This window comes from Cyanistes caeruleus, chromosome 6 (genome assembly GCF_971803275.1).
Source record: "Cyanistes caeruleus chromosome 6, bCyaCae1.hap1.1, whole genome shotgun sequence".
NCBI lineage: Eukaryota > Metazoa > Chordata > Aves > Passeriformes > Paridae > Cyanistes > Cyanistes caeruleus.
In genome coordinates this window covers 8626961-8632960 of record NC_141706.1, presented here as the reverse complement: position 1 = coordinate 8632960, position 6000 = coordinate 8626961, and the positions used below count along the sequence as shown (strand labels likewise).

The 6000-nt window shown below is 53.2% G+C and overlaps 1 protein-coding gene across 1 annotated transcript in view; it reads left to right on the top strand.

The window, feature by feature from the left end:
- Nucleotides 1-215: 215 nt before the first annotated feature.
- The window catches only part of DAGLA (diacylglycerol lipase alpha), a 63012-nt gene continuing 57227 nt past the window's right edge, over nucleotides 216-6000 (top strand). Inside the window, exons 1-3 of the mRNA XM_023928693.2 lie at nucleotides 216-472; nucleotides 898-1085; nucleotides 3566-3836. The gene's annotated coding sequence lies outside the window, so the exon portion shown is untranslated. The remainder of the gene's footprint in view (nucleotides 473-897; nucleotides 1086-3565; nucleotides 3837-6000) is intronic.

Here is a 6000-nt window from a genome sequence, read left to right as displayed (position 1 = left end):
CTGGTGTGAGGAGTGGGAAAAGAGCCAGGAGCAGAGCCAGGAAGGAATCCTTAATGGGAAACCTCCTGGTTCAGTCCAGCTGCCTCCAGAAGCAGGAGCAGGATCCTGAGGAAGCAGAGGAGGGAGGGATTTGACCTAATGAAATTATCCAAGTGCCTTGGCTCCAGCTGCTGCTCTCCAGTCGCATCCGAGTGATGTCCAGAGACGTGGCCTGCGGGGAGGGATCGAGTCCTCCATGGAGCATCCGCATCCTCCGTGCTGTGCCCACATCCGACAGCAGCATTCCAGGCTTCCTAGAGAGCCTGGGAGGCTGCAGGTGCTGCCTGGTGAGGGAGAGCTCTCCGGCACTGCTTCGCTGGAGCACTGACAGGAACAACACAGCTGATCCGTAAATTTCCCTGTCCTGCCGCAGCCATTCCCAGCACAGGAGGTGAGCAGGCTCCTGGAAACTGGGAAGCAGCTCATCCCCCAGGTAAATTCCTGTGGTTTGGCATCTCGGCCAGAGAAGTTGTGTTTGTGCCATGGAAAAGGCCAGCAGCGCTCCTGCTTGTGGGGGTGAAGGCATCCCACGTCCCTAAAGCTCCTGCTAAAATCCTGATTCATTCCTGGGCTGGAGCTCTCCTCCCGAAGGAGGATGGAGCCAAGGGCATTCAAAAGGTGGGCGGGGAGGAGGAATAACACGAAGGAATTTCGGCGGGGCGTGAAGCAGATAAGGAAAATGACACGTTGTTATTGCACCTGGATTAGGCAGGGCCGGGATGGAGCCGGGAATTCCAGCGGCTGCCAGTGCTGCAAACACAGCCTTGTGACTCAGGGGAGCTCGGGGGTTTGCAGTTTCCTTCCCTCGAAGCCTTCAGAGTTCGTTTCCACAATTTCTTGGTTTTTAATTCCCTGCAGAACAACGAGGCTTTTACAAGCTGAGGTGGAAAAGCTTTGGAAAGAAGGGTTTGTCCAAGGGGAAGCATGGAGGATGCTGGCAAATATCCCAACAGCATGGAGCAGTGCTTTATCCTCTCATTTTTCCCAAAGGAAAAGCCACCTGGAGCTGCCAGGCAGGAAGATGCCCTGAGCTTTGCTGAGCAGTGGTGAGAAACCCCAGTGAACTGTTATTTAATGGCCCTTTTCCATGGCAATGGCTCCTTCCCAGGGAGAAATTTCTGGGCTGAGGAGTCACAGCTTGGATAATGCTGGATAATGTCCTTGGGAGGGGGAAGCGCTGGCGGGATTGATAGCAAGTCTCCGAGGCTTGGCTTCCAGAGTTAGATCTGGCACCAATTTAGCAAAGCAGCTGGAAAGAGGAGTTTGTGCTTGGAATCGTGAGCAGTGAGGGCTGTGCCGAATTCCAGAATGCAACCTGCTGGAGAAATCCTTTCCAGGCTTTTTCTGCGGCGTCAAACCCATCCGTGTGTGCACGGGTGTGTTTACTACGTGCCAAGAGTGAGCCCACGGGGTGGGAACCCCTTGGAAAAGGGAGGGATCCCGCTAGGAAGGCGGCTTTAAGGCTGGAAAGGGGGGTCCTGAGGAAAGCACGGGTCTCCAGGTGGGAATGGGAAGAGCTGTGCCAGAGGGAAGGTGCCAGCTTTGCTCTGCCCTTCTTACCTGAAGTGGGACCTGATGCTGCCCACACCTTGGGGATTTATGGAAGAAATTTTTCCCTTTTCCCTGAGGGTGGTAAGGCACCAGAATGGATTTCCCAGAGAAGCTGTGGCTGCCCCATCCCTGGAAATGTTGGACTAGGTTGGACAGGCCTTGGAGCAACCCGGGATAATGGGAGGTATCCCTGCCCACAGCAGGGGGTGGAATGGGATTATCTTTAGGACCCTTTCCAACCTAAACCATCCCAGAATTCCATGTCTGATCCCTTCAGGTGCCTGACAGAGGTTTCCCAAGTCCTGCCCTGCCTCTGGCTGGCATTCCAGCCCCTGGTGTGCCAGCCTGAGCCTGAATTTGAGCTTCCAGCTTATCCCTGGATAAGCTCTCCCTAGGTTTGGCTCTGACTGGGATGTCTCCCCTCTGAATTAACTGGTTTTTAGGGATTCAGGTCAGGTGTGGGACAGCAGCCTGGGCCCCCAAAATCCCTTCCCACTGCTGGAGGAACCACAGAAAGCCAAGGCAGCTGGAGGGGGAGATTTTTCCGAACATCCGGAGTGCAGGAGAAGCCTCTCCATTAGGGAATGATTTTTAGTTAAGCTTTGAGTGATGCTGTTTCTCTGCAGAGCTGCAGCAGCTGCTCCTGCTGGGGGGACACTGCCAGCTGCTCATCCCTGCCTCGGGAGCTTCCAGGGGCTGGGAATGACAAGGAGGGTCGAGCCAGGAGGTGCTGGCTTGGGGGGCATCTGGGAAGAGCAGGTTTGTGGGGAGATCTGCTGGGATAATGAAGGATTTGAGGAGCAGGAACAGTCTGGAGGCACTGGATTAGCAGCGTTTTGGTAGGAGGTGATGGAGGCTGATGGCTCCGGAGAGTCGCGGGCGGGAATCATGCTGGGAAGGGAGGGAGGGCTGGGAAGGCACAGCCCCCATGGGGATGGAAGCAAACACAGGCACTTCCTGCTTGGTGACATGGGAATGGGGGACACAGGAACGTCTGTTGCTGCGGTTTTTAAAAGCGCTTCCCAAATTCTGGTTGGCAAAAGCGTGGTTTGGTGGAAATTTCGTGTGGGATTACGGCTGGCTACACAGAGAGAGCAGCCTTGGCTTGCGCCAGGGAAGGTTCAGATTGGGTATGGAGGAAAACTCCTTCATGGAAAGGGCTGCCAGGCATTGGAGCAGGATCCAGGGGTGGAGTCCCCAGCTGTGGAGGGATTTAAAACCCGTGTGGATGTGGCACTTGGGGACGTGGTTAGTGGTGGCCACGGAACAGTTGGACTCCGTGGTCTTGGAGGGCTTTTCCAACCTCAGTTCTCCAGTAACTGATATTCCCTAGAGAGTGAGACAATGGGTGAGGTGGTGGAATTTTTTCCCCTGGAGGGAATGTCAGGATAATGCTGTCGTCCAGCTTTCCCTGGTGGCCTGTCCTCTTTGAGAACGACAAAAACACCTTCCCAAGACACTTGTTGATGTCAGCCCTTGGAATTCAGCCAGCTGGAACAGCCTGTGCCTGCTCCAGGGGTGATGGAGCCCCTGCAGACTGGTGTTTGCAGGGATTGAGGAGAGGGGAGGTGGTTTGGATAACCTGGATGTTGGAATCCCTGCGCCAGGGAGACTGTTGCACTCCCAGCCTTGTTCACGCTATTTCCCTATGATTTATTGTAATCCTAATGGAGCAGCTGAGGGAAATTGGCAGGGTTGGGATGGAGGAGGAGAGGGGCTCGTTACCCCGGGAGTAACGGAGCGTCTGACTCCGACTGGGAGCCCAACAGGAGCAGGATTTCGGAGCAGCGGGTTTGGATGTGCTGTGCCTGGGGGCGGTGGCAACAACAACAAACTGAATAATAGTAAAAAGCTTCCCATGTTCCCAGCTATTCCTGGAGCCTTGTTCCTTGTCCAAATTCCCTGGAGGAGGGGTTGGTTTGCTTTTAGGTTTAGGAAAATCCTCAGTCCTGGAATCTGTTGGCTTTTTTTTCAGGATACCGGGATCAGTGGAGCTGGATGGGTTCTTTGTTGATTGAATCCCTTCCTGGCACATGCCAGGGATCTCCAGGGCTCCAGGGCTGTCTACAGTGGTCTGGACTTTTCCCGGGAGATGATATGGAGAATTCCAAGGCTGTGGTGTGGGACAGCCCCGTGCCATATCCATGTGTTGAGGAATGATGCTCCAGCTGGAAGAACACCACAGAATTCCCTCACCCTCACATTCCCAGGTCATTCCTGCACAAAGAACACAGATCCATCCAGAGGTGAGTAAGAAATAGCAATTCCTTAAGCCTTTCAGAGGTTTCCATGTGAAAGGGATGGGGATGCCCTGATGGAGATGCTGCATCCAAATTATCCACGGGGATAACCCAGCTGATGGATGTCTCTCCTTTGCATCCCTCTGAAGGTGTAGGATTCCCAGGAATGCGTGGGAATCTCCATCTCCATGCCATTGCCCCAGGCATTTAAACCCAGACTCAACCCTTTCTCACAGATTGGGAAGCTCTGAAATGAATGGATTTGCTCTGGAGGCTGGAGGTGGGGACAGATCCATGCAAACATCACATCTTTTGTGACAGGCTCAAATTAATTCCTTAATTCCCTTAAATGCTTCGCCACCCGCCCGCCGTGTCATGACAGTGGGGAAAAATGGGATTTCTGAGGGCATTAATCCTTCCCTTAATGCTTTAGGGAATGTTAAGGCATCCAGTTTATCCAAAACATTCCGAAATTTCCTGTAAATGGTGTCACTGCCATACAGGAGTCAGGGAACAGAACCCTGGGGATCACTGGGACGAATCCTGACGTTGGAGCTGGGTTATAAATGTGGTCTGGTCCTTGCAATTCGGTGAAGCCAGGCTGGAAATGGGCAGCTGGAGCTGCTGGAACTCAGAAATCCGGAGCTGTATCGGATTAATTGCCTGGTGTCCATTAATTGGCAGGATCTGGGCTGGGATGTGCTCTATCCCACCCCTTGGAAAGCCTCGGACGGCTTCTGATTGTATTTCCCTGAAAAAAAGAGTAATTTCCAGTCTTTCTGAGCTTCTTCCCTCTGTCTGCTCCAGGTTTTGGGGCTTCCAGGGGTGTCTGCCCGGCTGGGGAGCGGATTGTGCCGAAGGGAGACCTTGGAAGTGCCACGGGCTGGATGAAACGATTTGTTGGAATGCTAAATTTGGCAGCAGCTTTTCATCCAAACCGGAGCCACTTTGCACCTGTCTGGGAAGATAAAGGGACTCGGAATGAGCGTGAGTGGGATTTTTCTGCCTGAACGGGATACAAAGGCCTTGGCACAAATGAATTCCTGAGCTTCAAAGCCTTTCCTGAATGTTTTTCCACCCCTGTCAGGCTGTTTTATTTCCCAGGTACGGTGATATCACCCAGCAGACCATTTGAAGGCTGCTCCACTTGCTTTAAGGAGGAATGGGCAGACGAGGATGTGCTGCTATTCCCTACTGGATCAGCTTTTCTGGGACAGGGATGTATATTTTTTAAAATTATTTTTGTGGTAGGAGCATCTAAGTTGTGTCCTTGGATGATGGTGGCTGCCGTGTTCAAAGGGAATCACTGTCCTTCCTCCCAGGTGGGATGGTTGTTGTGGTGTGTCCGTCCCTGAGAGGGTTTTTTTGTGAGGAGGGCGATTGGTTGGAAGGGACCTTACAGCCCCACCAGCTCCAGCCCCTGCCATGGGCAGGGACACCTGCCACTGTCCCAGGTTGCTCCAAGGCTGGTCCAGCCTGGCCTGGGACCTTTCCAGGGATGGAGCAGCCACAGTTACTCTGGGAAATCCGTTCCAGGGCCTAACCAATTTTTTCCCAATATCCCATCTAACCCTGTTCTCTGTCACTGGGAAGCCATTCCCTCCTTTCCTGTCCATACCCTTGTGAACAGGCTCTCTCCATCTTTCTTGGGAATATCTCCTGATAGGAAAGCACTGCTTTTCTATACTGGGCATGGAAAGCAGTGTGCCAGGCCCTCTCCATGAGGAAGACTGAAGTGGTGTGCTGGGTAGTTTTCCTGAGGGAAGGGATGTTGGGAGAGTCCCAGGTATGGCTGAGGTGAGATTTTATTGCTCCCTAAATTCCCTGACTGGGGGGGAGCAGATTGGAGCTGGGCTGTGCTCCAAGGGGACAAGGAGCAGGACAAGAGGAAATGGCCTGAACTTGTGTCACTGGAAGTTCAGGTTCAACACCAGAAGGAATTTCTCCATTGAAAGGGTGATGAGACACTGGAAGGGGCTGCCTAGGGAGGTGTGGGAATCCCTATCCCGGGAGGTGTTTAAGGAATGCCTGGATGTGGCACTCAGTGCCCTGGGCTGGGTGACAAGGTGGGGATTGTCACAGGTTGGGCTCGGTGGTCCTGGAAGTCTTTTCCAAGGGAATTAGTTCTTGTGGGATCCCTCCGTGATTCGGATGCAATCATTCTGTGATA